This window comes from Nyctereutes procyonoides, unplaced genomic scaffold, assembly GCF_905146905.1.
Source record: "Nyctereutes procyonoides isolate TBG_1078 unplaced genomic scaffold, NYPRO_anot_genome, whole genome shotgun sequence".
Lineage (NCBI taxonomy): Eukaryota > Metazoa > Chordata > Mammalia > Carnivora > Canidae > Nyctereutes > Nyctereutes procyonoides.
In genome coordinates, this window is record NW_026575043.1 from 13,734,157 (window position 1) to 13,757,641 (window position 23,485).

Below are 23,485 nucleotides of genomic sequence, written 5' to 3' on the forward strand. Positions count from 1 at the left end.
TGAGAGGAGGAGGTGAGAGCGTATTTTGGTTGTTTTTTGTCAGTTTGAGAAGCTCTACATCCTCTGGTTCGGATACACAGTTATGCCTTGGGGTGGGGGGAGCGAGTTATAAAATAAAGACACTTTTATGCAGACAAATTCAAATACAGATTAATTATACACAGACCACGCTCGGTAGAATTTAGTCCAAAGAATACAAGCAAGCACTAGAAAGCAAGCAAAGAAATAGGGACTGTGATTCTGTTACCTCTGAGCCATGTGACCGTGGTCAAGTCACTTGCCAGTCTGAGAAAACACTGATGCCCCAGCCCCAGTTTCTCTGATTTATTTACTTATTTTTAAAAGACTTTATTCATTTATTCATGAGACACACACACACACACACACACACACAGGGAGAGAGAGAGAGAGAGAGAGAGAGAGAGAGAGAGAGAGAGAGAGGCAGAGACACAGGCAGACGGGGAAGCAGGCTCCATGCAGGGAGCCCGACGTGGGACTCGATCCTGGGTCTCCAGGATGTAGGAGTTTTATGACTCATGCCAAAGGACACCCTGTGGTAGCAGGAGGGCAGAAAGATATCCTCTCTGCAGAAGAGGAACACCCAGAGAAGGGAGACAGACCTGCACACAGTTAGGTTAGAAAGCCCTGTCTGCTTTTGCTAACAAAAGTTAGGTGGACAGGTGGGCAGTCAGGGCCAGGGTCCCCAACAAGAAAATATAGAGTCACGACAGCAAAAATAAAACAGCACTAACATCCTGATTTGTAGCTGAAGACAGGACCACACCAGCATTCTGCTTTGCGGCCTTTGCAGAAATGACTTCTGCAAAATGTCCGTAAATAAGACAATTAATCACAAAGCATTCGTTAATGTCACGGGCAAGGAGCAGCTAAGAGATAAGCCCACAGATGTCAGTTAAAAAAAAAAAAAAAGACCATCAGCACAGAGACGTTAACCTAATAGGTTGACAGATTCGTGACCAAAGCCCTGATGGGCACGACCCAGCACACTCTAATGAACTAAGATAGTTCTTTTTTTTTTTTTAAAGATTTTATTTATTTATTCATGAGACACACAGAGAGAGAGGCAGAGACACAGGCAGAGGGAGAAGCAGGCTCCATGCAGGGAGCCCAACGTGGGACTCGATCCCGGGTCTCCAGGATCACACCCTGGGCCAAAGGCAGGCACAAAACCGCTGGGCCACCCATGCTGCCCGGCCTAAGATAGTTCTGCAAAAGAGCTCATAAAAGCCCCTAACCGTAGAAACTCTGAGGCAACCCTCAGAGCCCCCCCCCCCCTTCAGGAGCTTTATAACTATTGCTCAGTAAACTTTGCTTTCCTGCGCACTACGCTTCATTCTTCAAAAGTGGTGTGACTAAGAACTGTGGACACTGAGGGGCAAAAATCCTGTAGCCCTTTAAAGCCAAGATTTGCTTAGGGGCCCCATGGGAAAAGACTCAACAGGCAAGGTGGAGCAGGGGTTTTTAAGAAAGGACTTTGTTAACAGATCCTGTGGGTGGCATAAAGCCACCCAGAAAGCACACATAAAGAGGTGCCTTGCAGTCCCATATCGAACCACCAATTGAATGGGTTTCTCTTAATCAAAATGAGGTTTCTCAGGGGCTTTTCAAAACCACAGACAGAAGTAGAAGGACCTGATGCCCAGCACCAAAGGAAGAATCCGCAGAGAGGTGGGCAAAACCGTGGGCTTGGTGGTCTGAGATGGCAAGTTTCCATAGAATGTGGGTGCTCCCAGGCCAACCACTCAGCCACATGGACCTCTGCGGGCTCCCCATGCTCATTTGACAATGGCAGACACCCTGCTCATCGAGAAAGGTATTCTGGCAGGGGCAGGAGATGATGGTGACCTAAGGGACAGTCCCACCCCTTACAGAGTTGACTGACTAACGTGCGGTTCAGATGGTCATCAGATGGTAAAAGAAAGGGACATGTTCTAACTCCCCTACTGGGCCACGAGAAAAGGCTTCTCTGAGGAAGAGACTCAGGAGCAGAGCTTGGAAGATGAATCTGTATTATTTCGGCAAAGGGCAGTCAGGTAGGGGTTGAGGGACACTCCAGGCACAGCAAGCTGGGCAGTGGCTCCTGATGGAGGAGCCATGGTGCCGCTGGTGAAGAGAAAGCACCCGATGTTGCTGCAGCTGCCAACACCAGATGGAAGAGGACTCGAGATGTGGCCAGAGGGATGGGGGTTGGGCCAGGCAGGGCCTCATGGACCATGTTATTCTTAGGGCAATGGGAATAAATGATCAGAGATCAGGGCCTACTTAAGCGTGGGGAAAATGGATCAGAGGGAGGCCGGGTCTAGGGATCACCTAGTCTAGGCAAGAGATGGTGGTTGCTTGGATCCAGGTGCTGGTGATGGACATGAAGGCAAAGGATGCACTCAAGCCACACGAAGGTGGCAATGTTGCCATGGTGTCAAGTAAGGATGTGAAGGAGAGAGAGGAGTCGAGGGCAACTGCTTGGTTCTTGACTTGCACAACTGAATGGACAGGTGGTGTTGATTACGCAGTGGGGGATGCGGGATGAGAAGCAGGTTTGTAGGGAAGATGGTGCGCCCAATGTTAGTTATGCCTAAGAAGAGATTTCAAACACATGCTGCGGAAATGAAGCTGGATACTTTCTAAGACAAGGATGAGGGGCTAACTGAGATTGTGCTTATTAGCATAGACTGCAATAAATTCTTTCAGGTACCAGTGTCTCTCAAACTTTTCCATGGAAATACTCCCTGCCCTCCCCCTTTTTTAAAAGATTCTATTTATTTATTTATGAGAGACACAGAGAGAGGCAGAGTCACAGACAGAGGGAGAAGCAGGTTCCATGCAGGGAGCCTGATGTGGGACTTGATCCCAGGACCCCAGGACCATGCCCTGAACCAAAGGCAGAGGCTCAACCATTGAGCCACCCATGGTCCCTCCATGGAAACACTTTTTTTTTTAAAGATTTCATTTATTCATTCATGAGAGACACAGAGAGAAAGAGAGGCAGAGACACAGGCAGAGGGAGAAGCAGGCTCCACACAGGGAGCCCAACATGGGACTTGATCCCGGGTCCCCAGGATCACACTCTGGGCTGAAGGCGGTGCTAAATCACTGAGCCACCGGGGCTGCCCCATGGAAACACTTCTAATGGTGAAGCAGTAATGAATGCCAGGGGCTCCAAGGGTAGGAATGAGTTGGTTGTCCCAAGCATGTCATTTCTTAACTGCATTGAGTTCTTCCTTAAGATCTAAGGTGGAGGGGCACCCAGGTGGCTATTCGGTTAAGCATCCGCCTTCAGCCTGGGTCATGATCCCAGGACCACGTCAGGCTCCCTGAACAGCTGGGAGCCTACTTCTCCCTCTCTCTCTGCTCTTCCCCACTGTTCACGCTCTCCTTCTCTTGCTGTCTCTCCCTTTCAAATAAATAAAATATTTCCTTTAAAAAAAAGAACTAAAGTGGAGCTCACATAATAGATCTATCTGCTCTTATTTAAATCCAAAAATACACTCCACCCCCAACCAATTTCCAAGTTGAACTGACATCTTGGGAAGAGATGGCTTATTTATCCTTTCGCTTTGTCTTATTTCCTAGCACAGAACCCTGTTCCCACAGGGGATACCCAGATCATTTTGAGAAGCGTGGCATGTCACGTTATTTAACTTAATCCTCACCACATCCTGTGAAGTATTATCATTCTCATTTTTCAGAGGTACCTGAAACCCTGCAAAATTGACTTGCTCAGGGTCAAATAGCAGTAAGTGGCAGGGCAGAAAGAATTATTAACGCTTGTTTTTTTCCATACCATATTGTTGTGAAGATCATTAGGGTGACTATAGGCTCTAAATATAATCTAACATACAAGGCTCTAAAAATGGAAAGCAATTTACTTATTAGTTTATTTGGGGCTGTATGTCATAGTAAAATGGCATAATTACACTTTATTCTTAGGAGAGTCTTCCATCTGGGGCTCTTTTTTACACAAGGTATATGTGATGCTCTCTTCCAGTCTTATTTTTAGCAGCCCTTCCAAAGTGAGACCTAAGTTTGACTACAGGCAAAGACAGGCTCACCACTGCTCCGGGAAGTGAAGTAAAATGGGCTGTGTGGGCTGTGTGGTGCAGAAGATCCTCTGACCTGGTCTACTACTGAGATACAAAACTCAGGGGGAAGGAGGGTTTGATGTGGGGAGAAAGAAAATGTAATGGTTTTTCCTGTTCACTGACCAAGACTAGATCCAATCTACCCTCTCCAACAACTTTGGCGTTGGGTAGAACAAAGATGAAAAAAAAGGAAAACAGAGAAGAAATTACAAAAAGTTAAAGTCAGAGCAGAGAACTGACAGTTCAGGGAAGAGAGGAGGTGTAATGGGTACCACATCTGCTCAAAAGATAGCAGGAATAAATCAGATAAAGTGAGATCCAAGGCATGACCATGAGCTGATTCACTGGGCAATGCTTGGCCTTTGGATGCTAGAAAATGGAACAGCACAAAGTCATCCATCTTTTTTAATAAAAGAAAACTGGGGGTCCCTGGGTGGCTCAGTGGTTTGGTGCCTGCCTTCGGCCCAGGGTGTGATCCTGGAGTCCCAGGATCGAGTCCCACATCAGGTTCCCTGCATGGAGCCTGCTTCTCCCTCTGCCTGTGTCTCTGCCTCTCTCTCTCTCTCTCTCTCTCTCTCCCTCTCTCTCTCTGTCTCTCATGAATAAATAAATAAAATCTTAAAAAAAAACCCTGAAAAATGGTCTTGTTAGAGGTGTGGTAAAAAGCAGTATTTTTAGGGGCCTCTGGGTAGTTCAGTCGGTTGAGCATCCAACTCTTGATTTCCATTCAAGTCATGATCTCAGAGTCGTGAGATCGAGCCCCACGTCGGGCTTGCCACTGGATGTGAGCCTGCTTAAGAATCTCTCTTTCTCTCTGCCCCTCCCAGTCCTGGTCTCACTCACTCTTTCCCTCTCTCAAAAAAAAAATTGATAAAAAAGAAAGATAAAGTTAGTAAGGGCTTATTTTAAAAAGAAAATATAAAACACAAGGATCACTCAAATGTTACTGAGTTATTAAAGCACAGGGCAGAATGAAATCTGAGTGACCACACATGGGAATGCTCTGGACTAAACATTTCGGTTATAAAACTGGACCATGGTGATGGCTGTACAATTCTTAAACTTACTGGAATCACTGAGTTATAAACTTGAAATGAGTTCATTGTGTGGCAAGTAAATGATACCTCCATATAGTTATTAAGACATGAAAAAGAAAAAAAGTGACCATGAGAGAAAATTCTCATAATGGCAAAACCATCCATTAAAAACAAAAACAGTACATCTAAGCAGACAATTAAATAAACATTAGGCTCTCTGTCTCTCGTGAATTAATAAATAAAATCTTTTAAAAAAAAGCATTATAAAAAATAAAATAAACATTAGGCTACAGTAAGCATGAGGACAACATTAAAATCAAAGGGTTAGGAAGTTATCATGTGAAGGTAAATTTCTAAAAACATTTTTCCAAATTTCTAAGCAGTAGAACCAAAATAGAAAAAGCAGGAATCTAATCCTCACCCACCCACCTCAAAATGAAAATACAGATCAGATAGTGGATCTTAAAAAAAAAAAAAAAAAGGACCAATTTTGCAGGCTGCAGTAAATGCAGAATGCTGTAATAGGCTTTTGAGGTGGTCCTGTGGCAAGCAAAACATCAAAAACAAAATCGCATAAGCCAGTAAACGTGTGAAAGTCTACGGCAGGGCCATTCGGTCTGAAATTCTATGCCCAATGGAGAGATATGTCTGAAGAGGAAAAGGGGGAAAAGTTCTGATCTGCTTTTATAGATGACAAAGAATTAGCTGAGTAGATCCAAATACTCAAAAAGAAACTTCCGGTATCCTCTTGACTGAAATGAATGGAAAGATTTCACAATTACTGTGCCCAAAATGGTCCCCAAATACCCACCCCTCACCAACCATAATCAAAAGTTAGGATGTCCAAGGAAGACTTCCAAAGCTTGCCATCAAACCCAGCCTCAATACAGAAGCCACGCAGAAAACCTTGAGACGCATAATTATTCTCGCATCTCTACCTATTCATCTCGTCTTTTGACTTTCTGTATTTTTCTTTTCATTTAAATATAGTCTACCTACAACGTTTTGTTAGTTTTGGGTAACTCCTGGTGAGACTGCCTCTCCCAGGCCTAGCCAGATCCTACAGACAGTACGTGACTAGCCTGTGAACATACCCTCCACATGCAAACCAACTGACCCAGGGCCCATACCCAACCCTCCTTCATGGAGATCTTACTCTACAGCCACTTGCCCCTGCCCTAGTCAGCCCAGGCCCAGGTTCCAGACAACTGGAGACAGTCCCTATGCCCCGGAGCCTGCTGCAATGATTCATACCAGCCAGGAAAGCTTGCTTACTCTCTCCATTCTTTCCTGTAGAAAACACACTATGGCTCTTGCCTGCATTTTCCACATTTTCCTTCCTCTCTCTGCCTCCTGACTGACACTGGTACTTCCCTGCATGGCCCTCCATGGCATGGTCCTTTCTCTTGGACTCTGTGAGTATAACAAACCATCTTGTTTTAAAGATTTTATTTCCTTATTTGAGAGAGAGAGACAGAGAGAGACACACACAGACACACAGAGAGAGAGCTGGGGGTGGGGGTTGGGAAGGAACAGAGAGGGACGGAGAGGGACAAGCAGACTCTGTGCAGAGTGGGGAGCTGGACATGGGGCCCAATCCTAGGACCCTGAGATCATGATCTAAGCTGAAATCAAGAGTCTGACACTTTACCCACTGAGTCACCCAGGCATCCCCAAACCATCTTTTTAATGGCGGGCATCTCCTGATCTGTTGGCCTCACCATACCTACATAATAGCAAGGCTTACGTCTTAAAGCCCACCTATCCCCACAGTGGTTTGTAAACAAAGGAAAAACTAAGGGTATTTCCCACAGCTTTACATTCTAACCTCTTGTTCTGAAGCCTGTTCTCACTTGAGCAAATGCTTTAGAAATGCAGAGTGTGGTGAAGAACTGATCCTTCCACTAAAGCCCAGAGACCAACCCTCCCAATGGAGTGGTTCCTGTCTAAGTGCTTCTGGGGGCTCTTTTTTTTTTTTTAAGATTTTATTTATTTATTCATGAGACACACACACATCACACACACACACCACACACACAGAGGCAGAGACACAGGCAGAGGGAGAAGCAGGCTCCATGCAGGGAGCCTGACGTGGGACTCGATCCCGGGTCTCCAGGATCATGCCCTGGGCCGAAGGCAGCACTGAACGCTGAGCCACCCGAGCTGCCTGGGGGCTCTTCTGAGCCAGCACTTTAGGGTATGCCATGGTTACCAGAAGCCAGGTCCCCAGCATCTCCCCTCCATTACCCTCTCAGCCTCGCTATCCACACAGGTTTGTGCTCAGCCAAGGAATCCCACGCTTCTCTGACATTGATGAACTTAAACACAGAGACGTCTTGGGTGGGCTGCTCTCCCCAGCAAATGCCTGAGTTGGATGAATTTGTTAAAAATAACTGGCACATTCTCGGGGCAGCTGGGTGGCTCAGTCAGTGAAGTGTCTGACTCTTGATTTTGGCTCGGGCCATCATCTTAGGGTTATGAGATCGAGCCCCTCATTGGGCTCTGTGCTCAGTGCAGAGTCTGCTTGAGATTCTTCTCCCCTTCCTCTCCCTCTTCCTCTGCTCCTCCCTCTGTTCACACTCTATCTCTCTCTAAAATAAACAAATAAAATCTTAAAAAAAAAAACAGACACATTCTCTTTTTATTTTTGTGCGTGTGCCCATACACATATATATGCTTTTATTTTGTTTATGAAAATGTTTTACTGTAAATAATTCAAGAAATAGAGTGAAAAAAGTCTTTTTTACTCTGTCCTTCTCTCGACAAAACTCCTCAAATTTCACTACTGCCCTCCTTTGAGATTTTTCTTCTGTTTATCTCTTTTTTTCTGCTCTTTGCTCCTTCCCTTTCCACTCACTCCTTCACTATATATAAACGCAGTTTTTAAAAACATAAATGGGATCATTCTGCTCATATTATCTTATAACACTTTCTTCCTTCTCATTGGTCAATATGCTTTAGAGATCTCCCTATCAGTACTTACTCATTCTGTTTGAACACCACACACCATTACGTGGGACAGAAGTGTCATTTATTTACCCACCTGAAATTTGTTTCAAATTTGGGGCATACAAACATTTATACCATGAATGTATTTCTTCCAGCATGCATGTGAACAGGTATAAGAATTTCTATTTATTTATTTGTTTTTATTAGAGAGAGAGAGAGAGAGAGTGTGTGTGTGTGTGTGTGTGTGTGTGCACATGCACGTGCAAGAGAGGGCATGAGCAGGGGGAGGAGCAGAGGGAGAGGGAGAAGCAGGCTCCCCACAGAGCAGGGAGTCCAATGTGGAACTCAATCCCAGGACCCCAGAATCATGACTAGCTGAAGGCAGACACTTAACTGACTGAGCCACCCAGGCATCCTTCCTTTTTTTAAATTAATTTTTTGAGTTCTTCTAGACTATATCACAAGATGTACAATTTCTGGGTAGTACATCTTTTTTTAAGAGATTCATTTATTTGAGAGAGAAAGAAAGAAATAGTGGGAGGGAGAGGGAGAGGGAATCTCAGGCTGACTCCCTGCTGAGCACGGAACCTGACATGGAGCTCGATCCTATGATTCTGAGGTCATGACCTGAGCAGAAACCAAGAGTTGGATGCTTAACTGAATCATCCACGTGCCCCATGGGCAGCCCATTTTTTATATGCTCTCAGTAGTGATAGAAGAAAAAAAACCCATGTTTCATAACTTTTAAGTACTGCTTTTTTATTTTTTAAAAAATGAGGAAACAGGGCCAGTGGTGGGGGAAGCAATAGTGATGCCAGAACAAGTTATTTGGTTCTACTCAGAGTACCAATGCAGGGACTTGTGCAGCTTGTCCTCTAGGATAACCCATCTCTGTTGAATTCTCTGCTCAGCTGCCTTTAAATTACACTATGGAGGAGCCAGACATTTGAAGTAGGAAAAACAATTGAGCAATGATGAAATTTGCAGTAGCTTACTCCAGAGTCTTATACCTTCAGTTGTTAAAATAGTCAACTTGTATGTAAAATTGGTGGCTTTCATCTCTTTGAAATTTTATAACCCCAGGGAACGTGAATTTAGTCTAGAAATCTACAAATGACAAATGGAATGTACCTCAAGAACCTAGAACATACCTCTCCTTCCCACCTGAGTATGAATAATGAGGATTATTCATATAATACAACAGCGATAGCCTAGGAAACCCAGTATAAAATAATCAAGCCATATTCACACTGTCTTCATGTGAAATGCTTTCATTTCTTTAAAGATGAAGAGACAGTTTCAAAATTAAATTTACACATGCAATCTATAAAAACCAAGAAAGGCAAGGAAGAAGAAATAGGATAAACCTGGAGATCTTCCATTTTGAAAAACCAAATGGCCAACACCAGCTCATCAGTTATTTCCCAAGAAAATTAATGATAAAAGCAACAAGGTGGTCAATCTAAATTCTATATTGAAAAAGAAGAGAAAGCAGAGGTGAATGCCCCTGTGAAGGTCTAGTTTCAGACAGAATGGTATGAGAAACATATTCAAGAAATCATGTTAATCTAGAAGTAATTGGTATGAGCACCATATATTGTGCCTTTTATTAGCAAAGACGTTCAAGTTCTAGGAATATCCAAACATTTTGCCAAATGTGGAATAAGTAGGCAAGAACGTTTGATTACTTGATCATCTAAAGAAAGCTTACCAAATTACTAAATCAAAATGAAGTTTAAAAAAATTTGGTGGGGCACTTGGATGGCTCAATCAGTTACATGTCCAATTCTCGATTTTGGCTCAGGTCATGATCTCAGGGTGGTGAAATCAAGCCCCGTGTCAGGCTCTGTGCTTGGCGTGGAGTCTGCCTGAGATTCTTTCCTTCTCTGTCTCCCTTCCCATCTATTCCTTCCTACTCCACTCTCTCCAATCAATCAATCAATCAATCAACCATTAGATAGGGGCACCTGGGTGGCTCAGTGGTTGAGCCATCTGCCTTCAGCTCGGGTCGCGATCCCGGGGTCCTGGGATCGAGTCTCACATTGGGCTGCCTATAGGGAGCCTGCTTCTCCCTCTGCCTGTGTCTCTGCCTCTCTCTCTCTGTCCCTCATGAATAAGTAAACTCTTAATAAATAAATAAAATCTTAACAAAATATCTGGCAATTAAAGTCAAGTGATCCTCAAAATCAGAGAGGCTGACCAGTATGGATTTTTTTTTTCCTTTATAAGTCCAAACCATGTGGAAATTCCATCTATAAGATGGAATCTCAGGCCTAACTGCCCTTGTCCCATGTACAGATCCTGATTCCCCCATCATTCCAGTATGAACCTCAGCAGAAGTCCAAGTGCAGGGGGTACATGAACAAAGTTCCTCGTCTCCAACACAGTAACGCAGCCACTGTCCTAGAGTATGGTATGTAGCTAGCTTGGATAAAGTCTTCATAATGTATGAGGTAGATGAGATTGTTTATGTATTATTGTTTGTGATTCTCTCCAAGTCCTCCAAATCAGCACTTTCTAAAGTCTCTTCTGCAGAACAGTAACCTCCAGAGATGCTCTGTGGAAAGGGTTGCGAGGACAATAATTTGGGGAAATGTCATGTACCACCGGAGAATCACAGTATTCATTAGCACAAAAGGACGTATGGTAGAGAAGCCAGTGTTTCTCTCAAATTCATTTGACAGTATGATCAAATGGGGTACTTTGGGAGTACTTTGGGACTTTCATTCTAAGGAAAACCTTCTGGGAAATGCTGATCTAAAATCATACCAGATCACAGGAAAACACTGTGGTGTTCTTTTATAAAGAGGAGCCAGAGAGGTTGGCCCGTCTTACCTTAGCAGGGTCAGAGAGGGCCAAGCTCCTTCATAAAGAGCTTTTTGGCCAAGGAAACAAACACAACCAAAAACCCAAAGTCCTGCAATACCAAGCAAGCAAGATATGAGTGACTAGAAAGATCCTAACAGAGCAAAGGGACCAGCCACCCATCCACCTGTCCTCTTGTGGTCCTGGTAAAAGCTGCAGCTGGCAGAGATTGGAGCTGCATTCCAGTGAGCTTCCCAAATGGGCTGGCCCCCCATGCATTCTCCAGATAAATATAACTAGATTTCTTTAATCTTGAGAAGGCCAATACCACAGAGTACGTGCCCAAAATAACATATTTGGCTTTGACATAATTGATATTAGGCACTTATTTCTGACAGTAATTTGGACTGAGCAATTTCCTCTGGAGTCACAGAGCAGAAGAGTAGGACCATGTTACTAGCAGAGAGGAGGTGATTTGTTTTCTTCTTTCCTGTGGGCGAAGGGCCTGCAGCCAGGTCCCACGGGAGCTCTAGCCACTGATTAAGTGTATGGGAAAAAGGCAGGGTCATAGACTCATTTTAAGCTGCAAGTTGGACTGTTAAAACTACTTCAAAAATTCTTTATGGATCTTAATTGGATCCTGGTTTGAACAAACCAGCTATAAAAGTGTTTTGGGGTCAGTTGGAAAAACACGAATATGAACTGAGTATTATTAGGCAATTATTATTAGTTTTGGTACATATGATAAGGGTCTTGTGGTTATATAGGACATTTCCCTTATTTTTAGAGATGCATAATTAGAAATGTAATTGGAGCACCTGGGTAGCTCCGTTGGCTAAGTATGTGACGCTTGATTTCGGCTCAGGTCATGATCTCAGGGTCATGGGATCGAGCCCCATGCTGGGATCCCTGTTGGGCATAGGATCTGCTAAGGACTCTTTCTCTCTCTCCCTCTGCCCCTGTCACCCCACAATAAAGAAATAAAATCTTAAAAGAAAAAAGAAAGACACTGCCAGGGGCTGTTGGTAATTCTCCTGACGTGGGCAGTGGTTACATGGAGTTTGCTTGTTAAATTGCACTTTTCGAATATATTCTATTTTCCAAAATAAAAACATTAAGAGAACATTCTCACTAACTGGACTTCCCTTTGTACTGCTGCAATGGTCTCTGAAGAGGAATAAAAAACTCAGCCACCAGATAATGAAATTATGCAGTTGGCCAGCAGACTCTCTCCGGTTAATAAAAGAACGGGTGATTATAAGGCAATAAATACTGTAATTTGTTTCCTGGTCATTTCTTCAACTAGGTCAGCCAAGAGTGTGGAAGAGCTGCGCTTGATGCTCGTAAGTCTCTAGGCAGCAGGGCAGGGACTGGAAGGCCTGGGGGCAGAATATTTTAGGTAATTTTGCACAAATAAGGATTCTGAATTTTGAAAGCAGGATGCACTGCTCTTGCCACCCAAACCTGGAGTGACAAGGAAGGAGTCAACTTAGGGGAAGTGATTTTGTGAGGACCAGGCTCAGCACTCTTGGGAGCACCCTGAGAAAAGTGCCCATGTTCTGGCTCCTTAATCCCCCACTTGCACAGGAAAACTTCAAATCAAATTCTAACAGAGTGAGTATCAGTTGTCTCTTTTGAGATCTACGAGACACAAAAGAGAAATAATTCCTTGTCCATTTATTGGCACCCTGTGATGGGAACATGCTAGAACATGATTTAATAAACTATAAGATCTGAAAAATAATTCACATGAAGCCCCGTTGACAAGCTTCACTTTGTCCCTTTCACCTATACATCACCCGTTGTGACAGCCACTTTTTATTAAATGTGAAACAGGTGGCCCTACAGTCAGAGAAGGCAATGTGATAAAAGTGTTCATGTCAGAAATAAAGGTTCTGTGCTTTGGGGCTTGCTTCTATTACTTGTAGGAAAGTGTGTCATAACACCTAATTTTTTGTGTGATTGTGCACCAGGCCACAATTCACATTTCCACCGTGTTCTCTGCTGCCTCGAACACTGCCCCCCAGGAATAAAAAGAAAGTGCACTGATTTAGAGCTAGTTAAGTGAGTTTCTCCTTCCAGATGTGGGAAGCATAATGCCGCGCTGTATTTCATTCCAGACACCTAATTATTACTGATCACTTTATGATAGAAGTATATACTGCCGGAGGCATGGAAGAATGGAAGTCTGAAATCCTGCCCAGGACAGCTTAATACCCCAGCTACCACCTGTTACCTAAAAGATAATAGGCTCCTTGTCCAAGTGTTTTGTGATGCCAACTTCATGTAAATAAGCTTGCCTGCTTCACTGCTTGTTTTTCTTTCTTTCTTTTTTTTTTTTCTGCTTGTTTTTCTACCCATGGCCAGATCAACACTGCTGGATAAAGTCCTTAGAAGGCAGTATTAAGACATTTTAGGCTTTTAAAATCTTACTTCTCTGGCATTTATAAATCAGAGAAAGCCAGCAGCATTAGATCAAGAGTTTTTATTTATATTAGCTATAGTCAGAACTAAAGTCAGCTAATAATTTGGAGCAAAAGTCTTTTTTTTTTAATTTTAGGGAAGTTTTTATTTTCAAAAGACGGAGTCCTCATGGTTAATTTTTAGGCATTATAACAAGCATTGAGGGAAACTGTTTTGTGCGGTGATTCTCTTAAATCGCATCATTTGTTGGAATCCTAACCTTCAAGTTTAGGCTGACAGAAAGAAGAAACTGAAAAAATTAACAAAAGAATACAGATTTTTAAAAATTTGAAAAAAAAAAACAAAACAAACAAACAGAGAGGTGCTTGGGTGACTCACTTGGTTGTGTCCAACTCTTGATCTCAGTTTGGGTGATCATCTTGGGGTCATGGGATTGAGCCCCACATCAAGCTCTGCATTTATCCTCCTCCCTCTGCTGCCCCTCCCTACTCATGCTCTCTTTCCCTCTCTTGGAGCAAAGGTCTTAAAAAAATATTGTTCCTATGCAGGGGCACCTGGGTGGCTCAGTCTGTTTAGCATCCAACTCTTGATTTCGGCTCAGGTCATGATCTCAGGGTGGTGAGATTGAGCCCCCCGCATCGAGCTCCACGGTCAGCTTGGGATTCTCTCTCTCCCTCTCCCTTACTCGTTTGCTCTCAAATAAATAAATGAGTCTTTAGCAAAACTTCTACCTATGCGCAGTTATGTCAGATATTTGCTCACATATATACGTTGCCTGAAAGTGACATGTCGTACGAAGACCTGGTTTCTCCCTTCTGTTGCCATGGTAACACTTACTATGCATTAGGTGCTACTCTACGTGTTTTCCATGTAGTACTTAAGGTAAATCTCAGCACAACTCTACAAGGTCTATACTACTATCTCCATTTTGCAGAAAAGGAAAATGTTAAGTAACTTGCCCAAAGTGTAAAGATGGACTGGAACCCAATCACAATGTGTGATTCCAGCATGTGCACACATGAACATGCCATTACACACCCCCATCTGTGTCTTTAAAAACCAGGAATACGGGGATCCCTGGGTGGCGCAGCGGTTTAGTGCCTGCCTTTGGCCCGGGGCGCGATCCTGGAGACCCGGGATCGAATCTCACGTCGGGCTCCCGGTGCATGGAGCCTGCTTCTCCCTCTGCCTGTGTCTCTGCCTCTCTATCTCTCTCTCTGTGTGACTATCATAAAAAAAAAAAAAAAAAAATTAAAAAAAAAAATTAAAAAAAAAAAAAAAACCAGGAATACCTCTCAAACTTGCCCAGCCTGTCTATGAATGAACAGACCTGTACAGATGGGCCACAGTGGATATACACAAGAACTAAGGACACAATTTTTGCTATTTCCTGGACAGGATTTTGTTGCTTGTAAAACTATGATCATTTCTTAAATCCTTTTATTAAATTCAGCATTTATTTACTTATCACTAAATGACGTTTCACCTACAAAGACCAAGCATACTGGCCCTGCACCTAAAACTCCTAAACCATGTGACCGTTATTTATTTTATTTATTTTATTTTATTTTATTTTATTTTATTTTATTTTATTTTGTTTTTTGTGACTGTTATTCTTACCACTCTCTCCTTCAGGAAAAACTTAAACTGGCCAGACGAAATACAGAGTCACACATAAATTTGTAATTTCACAGTCTTCCATGGAGATGAAGGTTTAGGAAGGTGCATATCATTGGTCACTTCAGGTGGAGAGAATTATATAGCAAAGAATGTGCAGCTACACCATGGATTTTGATCTGTATATTGAAATAGTGAGCTGTATTGAGACTTTAACACCGAAGCATAACAGAAATGCTCATGAAGAAGAAATGCGTAATAGCTGCTTGTAATTAAGTAACAAATCCTTCCAAATCTAAGAAAAAGTCCAAGGGATGTAGGAACGTCCCTTCCTATTCTGCATACAAAACATTTTTTCATTTCTGTCTCAAGCTTCTCTTTTGCATGATAAGATGCTTCACCCAGAAAAGACGGACTGGGTTTGGCTGTACTTTACACATTTGCCAACTAATGATTAAAAAACCCAGTATGGTGAAATATCCGTTATTTTCAAAGAGGAGAAGTGAAGAATTAATCTGTCTTAGGGGTGGTAGAAAATCAGCCTGGATATTATTCTTGAAAAAAAAATAATCCCAGAATATTTAAATAGCAGGGTTGTAAGTCAAACATCTATCCTAACAGCAATTGGAGAAACTGAAAAACACAACCACCGCAAAAAAGAAGAAGAAATCTCATAACATATGCAATAGCAAAGAAAGTTCTGGAAACAGAGTGCTACTCAAAGCTTTCCTGGAGACACTGCCTGCTTCTACAGAATGCCATGAGTCGTCGCAGTGATGACAAGGCAGGGAGACGCGGCAGGCAGACGCTGCTCCCTTAAATGAATGCTCAGACTGCTCATCTTTTGTGATCGCAACTTGTGATTGCAACCTTTGTTTCTGACGGCTATTTCTGCAGGTCTTTTGAAATAACTGTGGCATGCACGGTGGAAGCCGACAAAGGTGCAACCCTTAATTCACGAATAAAAACAGCAGAATTCCATTTCTTTCATTTGCTTGAGACTGATTGTTTAGGACATCGAAAATGGAACTTGGTTCCAGAATGCTGTCTGGCAGTTGCCCAATGTTAGGGACTGAGTCCCAGAGATGGGCTGCTGTGAGCAAAGGTCTGGGTTGAGGCAGCCACCGAGAGGGAGAATTCTGATTCTTAGCACCACTCCATGAGTGAGTGAGGGGCGAGGGGACAAAGTGCGACTGGGGTACCGATGGGAACGTAGCTCATCTCAGTGGCATTCCAGAGGCAAATGTCCATCACCAATCCATTTTCTTCCTTCCTGGCAACCCCATAAAAGGGGCTGTGCTGGTCTCATCATTAGATTAATAGAAAATCTTGCCCAAGGATGTACCCACACAATATTACAAGAGCAGGTGATGAGAACAGATCGATCAACTCCATTTGATTTTTTCCCTTATTAAAATACCCCATCACCTGTCAGAGTGAGCCAAATAAACAAATTTCTGTGAAACCGTGAAGACAGAGTCTAAACAGAAACTGTCTAGATTCTGTTATGTGTGGGGTCAGAGCTGTTAGTTCAGTGATGCCATCAGCTTAGCATTTTTAAAAACAGTAGTGCAACACGTAAAATCCAGCATCTTTGCCACTCCTATGTGTACAGTCAGTAGTGTAAAGTATATTCATACTGTTGTGCAACAGATCTCCAGGACTTTTTCATCTCCTACAACGGAAATCCTACACCCACTAAGCAACTCCCCATTCCTCTCTGCCCCCAGCCCCTGGCAGTCACCATTCCACTTTCTCTAAGAATTTGACTACCTTGGGTATCTCATTCTAAGTGGAATCATATAGTATTTATCTTTTTTGTGACTGTCTTATTTTACTTAACCTGTTGTTATCATTGTTCGTCTATCTTGTAGCACGTGACAAAATTTCCTTTCTTCTTAAGGCCGAATAATATTCCATTGCAATTCCACATTTTCTTTACCCACATTTTCTTTATCCATTCATCTGTTGATGGACACTTGGGTTACTTCCACCTCTTGGCTATTATGAATAGTGCTGCTATGAACATGGGAGCACAAATATCTCTTTGAGATCCTGCTTCACTTCTTTTGGACACATACCAAAAGTGGAATTGCTGGATCACATGGTAATTTCACTTTTAATTTTTTGAGGAATCATTATGCTGTTTTTCACAGTGGCAGCATCATTTTATGTTCCCACTAACCATACACAAGAGCTCCAATTTCTCCACGTTCTTGCCACACTTGTTATTTTCTGGGTCCTCTTTCTCCTTTTTCTCTTTTTTGATAATAGCCAACCTAATGGGTATGAGGTAATGAGCTTAGTTTTAAGAGGTCAAAACTCAGAGAGGGTAATCGTGAGAATGTGGAGCTATGATAATTGGCTATGAGCTTAAATGCCTTTAAAAGTTGCTGATTCGGGATACCACCGGGCTCAGTGGTTGAGCGTCTGTCTTCAGCTCAGGTCAGGATCCCGGGGTCCTGGGATCAAGTCCTGCATCAGGCTCCCTACAGGGAGCCTGCTTCTCTTTCTGCAGATGTCTCTGCCTCTCCTCTGTGTCTCTTGTGAATAAATAAATAAAATCTTAAAAAAAAGAAAGTTGTTGATTCTTCACCTAAGGTCATAGAAATCACATCATGAACTAAAGACCTCCTTTGACTCTTTGATTATAAGACTTGATTTCTTTCTAGAGGAGCACTGAGATGAATTTTATGGAAAGGTTGAATAAAAGTTTTCTTAAAAAAAGATTTTATCTATTCATGAGAGAGAAAGAGTGGGTGTGTATGAGTGTGGGAGAGCACAAGACAGGGGGAGAGATGGTGGGGGGAGAAGTAGACTCCCCACAGAGCAGTGAGACCGATGTGGGGCTTAATCCCAGGGTCCTGTGATCACGACCCAAGCCAAAGGCAGACACTCAACAGACTGAGCCATCCAGGCTCTCCAGGAAGAAAGGTTCTATTTTTCAGAGAAAGAAGGTCTTGTTATTATAGCTTTCTTTTAATTTTTAAAATAGACACTTATCCATACATTTCTCCACAATTAAGAACTGCAGCTTCACAAGGAATATGTGCATCTCCTTCCATTGTGTGTGAAGGTATTTAAATATGTGAGTCAAAGTTCCTAGTTTTTGAGGAAACCTGGCTGCCTGGTATGCACTTGTTCTCTTTCTTGAAGCTTCACTGGGTCTTCAAACAATGAAGTGCCTTCAAGCTGAATCTCTCAAATGCAAATCTGGGAAGTTGGGGGGATATAACTAAGTCCAAAGTATCAGTCCCAGGGTGCCAATCACTCAAGTGAAGCCATCTTAGGACCCTCAGACCAGCTTGGCTATTAGCTGATACCAATGAATGACCCCACTCAAAGCCACACGAAGCTGAAGTATCTCCCAGCTGCACCCTGCCTGAATTCAGAATCCATAAATTATGAGATATAATAAAATGATTTTATCTTCAAATCACTAAAAAAAGAACAAAAAACAAAAAACAAAGTATCAATCCAGATTCTGTAAGCCTTCCAGCCCCATGATTCAAATAGATAGAAAATATATTTATAACAGAAAAAAGAATTTGTTTGTGAATACATAGAGCAGGCCTTGGCAAACTTTTGCCGCAAAAGGACAGACAGCTACAGTCTCTGTGGAAACTGCTCAGCTCTACGATAGTAGCTACAGATAATGTGCAAATGAAGGAATAGGGCTGTGTTTCAATAAAACTTTATTTACAAACAGGTTGAGAGATGGATTTGCCTTTTACATCAGAATTTGCTGACCCCTGTTGTAGAAGACCAAGGGAAAGAACTTTAAAAATCAGAATTTTCAGGGAGTGTGGGTGGCTCATTCAGCTGGGCGGCTGACTTGCAATTTCAAAAAAAATTTTTAAAATGTTTTATTTATTTATTCATGAGAGACACAGAGAGAGGCAGAGACATAGGCAGAGGGAGAAGCAGGCTCCCTGCAGGGAGCCTGACGTGGGATTCGATCCCAGGATTCCGGGATCATGCCCTGAGCCAAAGGCAAACGCTCAACCATTGAGCCACCCAGGCATCCCTGACTCGTGATTTCAGCTCAGGTCACCATCTCAGGGTCCTGAGATTGAGCCCCATGTTGAACTCCACGCTCAGCATGGAGTCTGCTTGAGATTCCTTCTACCCCTACCCTTTCCTGCCCTCCTTTCACTCAGTCTCTCCCTCCCTCTCCCTAAAATAAATAAATTATATCTTTTTAAAAAATTAGTCTTCCCACAAGTTAGAGGAGGAAAAGCCTTCAACTTCTGTGGCTAAAGAAAGAGAAAGAAAGAGAGAAAGAAAAAGACAAGTGGCAAAGCAAATCCTCTTGATGTGATTTCTTTCAAAAGGAAGTATAAAATTGTGCCTTCATGTAAAAAATGCATTTAATGGCCCATGTCATGTTCACAGTTTTGATCTTTGATTTAAAAAAGCTTATGATACATGAAAATCACCATAACCATAAAATTCTAACTTCCTTAAAAGCTAATGTTTGACTTTACGAAGAAGAAAGTCTCAGGTGGAAATTACACCGTTCATCCAAGTCACTTAACAAATTCTGTTGTCATCTGTGGAAATGACATTTTCCTTACTGATGTAACTGGACGCCCCAAGGTAACCAGAGAAGGAAGTTCTTCTCAGGGTATGGCCGGGTGAATGTCCCTCTGGCATCTGTCTTGTTTTTTCCCTTCGGAGTTTCTCCCAAAGTGAGGACAAAGACTCCAGTCCTGGCCTACAGGAACTCCATTTCCAACACAAATGATCCATACGAGACTTGAAGAAACACTAGCACACTCTCTAGCAGCCCAAGGCCATGTTCCTAGGATGGTGATGATCCTAGCCCCATTTTCTGGGGCTGCCTGAGAAAGCTCAAGGCTTCCATGGGAGCTTCCTGTTTGTTCTGGCCAATACCTGACATAAGGCCCTCAGCTCTCTTTTCTTATAGCATTTCCTTTAGAAAACTTACAACAGAAAATCCTTTCTCTGTCCCTTGGAGATGTAGATCTTCCATGACCCAAGTGTCTTTCTCAAGAAAGTAACTCCTTTGAAGTGTAAGCATCAAAAAAGACATTTCAGTCAGTGAAATGTCAGATTCTTGGTTTGAGCTCAGGTCATGATCTCAGAGTCATGAGATCGAGCCCTGCGTCAGGTTCCACACTGGACATGGAGCCTGTGTGGGATTCTCTCTCTCCCCCTCTCCCCCCCCCAGTGGCATGCTCTGTCGCTCTCTCTCTCTCCTTTAAAAAAAAAAGACAGAGCAGCCTCTGTCTCCCAATCTCTGTGGAGGGAAGGAGCCTAATAACTTCTATCTTCGATAAGACCCAGTCAGCAGACACAGATGTCCTACTCACATCCCATAAGGCCTGTTGCTACTTTTCCTTTAGCACATCCCCAGTGTTTAAAAGGCCTCCTGTTCTTTGTTTCCATGGAGATGAGTTCAGGGTACACTGGGGTCTCTCCTCTACAGCAAAAGTAAGTAATAAAATCTGTCTGACTGCCTTTGTGTCCAGCTTTGTTTCTTTTTTTGCCAGTGATTATTGCTCCATGTTACTTTCAGGGGACACTGCTCCCATCTTTAATGCTCAGAGTCCGTGAAAGACAAAACTCTCCTCTGTGATTTTCCTTAGCGTGTCACCCCTTCCAATCCCAGGAGGCCCAGCAACTCTCTTGACTAATGCTTCACAGGTGAGACCAAGAGACCTATTTCCTTTCCTACCACCTGGAGCCTGCCCTCTGTGTTTCAATTTCTGGAGAAAGCCTCTTTGCCTAGTGTGGAAAAACAACAGGAACAGATTCACCCACTCCTATTCCCAACCCACAAGGGCATGTGTGTAGTATCGCCGCATCTTAGTACGATATAAGTAGTAATGACACAAACCACAGGAATTAAGAAATATAGAAACCTGCATCTTATTTTATTTTTATTTTGGACAAAAGAGGATGAGAAAAGATATATGGATGACTTAAACCAAGCAGTTTAACTCTACCAGTGAGGCAACCCTCAAAAGTACCACTTTATGTTGAAACTTCTGAAATATGATGACTGTGTCGAAAGCTAGTTCACTCCGTTGGTTATTCATTAACTTGGTCCCCAAATACTAAGTATTTTTATAGGTAAGATACTGACTACATTTAGGTAGCAGGCCCATCCCATTAACTTGATTTCTAGGTACACTTTGAAAATTTACTTATCTTTTGTATTTACTTAAAAAAAAAAAAAAACCCAAGGACTGAACAAAACCAAACCAAAATCTAACGCTTAAGGTTTCCAGGCTTAAGCTTAGACATCCTGAGCACAAAAGATTGTCCCCTCGTTAACTCAGCAGTCTTAACTAATTTCCCTCTGGTGCTCCCCAAAGATAGTTACTACTCCATAATAACATGAATGTAGTTTACTGTATCACTGACCGCCACATCATGAATAGACATATGCTAAGTAAATACCATGTATAGGATGCAAAGGTGGTGGAGATCTTGGTCTACATGAGGCCATGGGTCTCTGGAGACAGCCAAGTGATGGGAGAGAGGACAGGGAGGAGTCAGGTGGGACTTGGGCTGGGAAGGCCTCAGAGCTCAGCTCCATGATCACAAGAGCCAGGAAGTTCTCTAGTTAATCAGAACTGGAACAAAGGTCTCAACCAACTTCCCTACTCAGCAATTGCAACCCCTCTGAGTTATAGGGTTAGTACATGAGTATCTAAAAGAAACCGATGTCTGGGATGTGGGTCAATCTTCAAAGTTTCATGTCTATTTCAGTCATGTGGCAAGGGGCTATTTGCATTTCTTTTCCTGAGGAGGGGTCTAATGCACTTTTTTACTTACAATGATTCTTGGAAAGGATTTGGAAAACAAGATTAGGAAATATTATGAAGGTCAAATTTTGAATGACATCTGAGTTCAAGCTACCTTTTTTTTTTTTTTTTAGTTCAAGCTACTTTTACTAAACTTCCGGCTTTGTGAAAGCTGCTCTTTTCTATGTTATTAAAAGAACATGAGAGGATTTTGTGTTTCACATTCAGTCAAGTCACTGAAATAAATCCTTAAAACTATTTAACAGGTTGGCCCAGCAGGTGTAAAAGTTGAGGAGATTTTTAATATATTTATATTATTATTTTAAAACCAGAATGCCACATGTTAACAAATTAGATGAAGGCAAAATTCCTCAAAAAATTGAATAGGCTATAAAATAGGGAAATAATATCCGGAGAAATTTTTAAAATTAGCCTTGTTCTTGACTTACTGAGAGTCATAGGAATTAAAGGTAGCATCTACATCTCCTGCAACTAAAGTTAGTTTCTGAGAAATACCAGGGACAGATCTCAGCGACAGGCTCTTCCCATTCTCACTGTGGGTAGATCTCGCCAAGGCCACTGTGCCCTCAGTCTTCAGGACAGGGAGGACAGCCAGATCTCAACTGTCTGCTCAGCTTCAAGTCAATGAATCAATTTTTAATATTTGATCTGTGGATTTCACTCATTCTTTCTTCCAACAATTTGTTTTGGTTTTAGCACATCCTATGTTCTGGGCACACAACTGAGGCTTTGGGGATAGAGTGGAGAGTAAGCCCCTAACCTGGTATGAAAAATCAGAGCTGGGATGCCTGGGTGGCTCAGTCGGTTAAGCATCTACCTTCGGCTCAGGTCATGATCCTGGGGTCCTGGGATCGAGCCCCACAAGATGTCTGCTTCTCCCTCTCCTCCCCACTTGTGCTCTCTTTCGCCATCTCTGTTGCTATCTCTGTCTCAAATATTTTTTAAAAAATTCTTGTAAGGGATCCCTGGGTGGCGCAGCGGTTTAGCGCCTGCCTTTGGCCCAGGGCGCGATCCTGGAGACCAGGGATCGAATCCCACATCGGGCTCCCAGTGCATGGAGCCTGCTTCTCCCTCTGCCTGTGTCTCTGCCTCTCTCTCTCTCTGTGTGACTATCATAAATAAAAAAAAAAATTAAAAAAAATTCTTTTAAATCAGGGCTAATGCCTGAAATATTCTGATTCTGAAAACCCGGTTATAGTAAACTTGGTCCTTTTCTCGATTTTATCCTTGAACCCTCTATTCTTGGGGACTCAGATTCTCCTGTTTCTTCCATTTCTGCCAGGGATTTTATTCCCCCCTTAAAGATTTTTGCTAGAGATCGCAACCATGCACTTGAATCTTCAGGCCTGTGTCAGTGTCTGCTGTGCTGACCAACCTGAGTCTGATTACCTACCCACCGATATGTACTCAGATAACTTGGTTACTTTTCATTCTTCTAGTGACATAAGCACCTAATTTCTAAATTAAATTCTTCTCTGCACTGAACTTGAATGATGCCCCCACCATGATGCTAAGGTTGTGTGGGCAAGTGTCTGCTATGGGCTGGGGGTGGGACAGAGCAGGTGATATTATCTTCTGAATGAGCTGGGGTATCCAAATGAAAATGTTGATGGTTGACCAAATATATATATTATTGGAGAACTGACAAGAAATCAGAAGCAATGAGACAACCAGAGTTCAGTACACAACCAATGGAGGGCCGGGGCTTCCTGGGGAATTGAAATTAAATGAGAAGCAACAAAAGAGACATCACTGA

The 23,485-nt window shown here is 42.8% G+C and overlaps 1 protein-coding gene across 5 annotated transcripts in view; it reads right to left on the reverse strand.

Annotated features, from left to right (window-relative positions):
- Nucleotides 1-23,485, reverse strand: part of PHACTR1 (phosphatase and actin regulator 1) — a 549,001-nt gene that overhangs the window by 112,344 nt on the left and 413,172 nt on the right. The gene's annotated exons all lie outside the window — the stretch shown is intronic.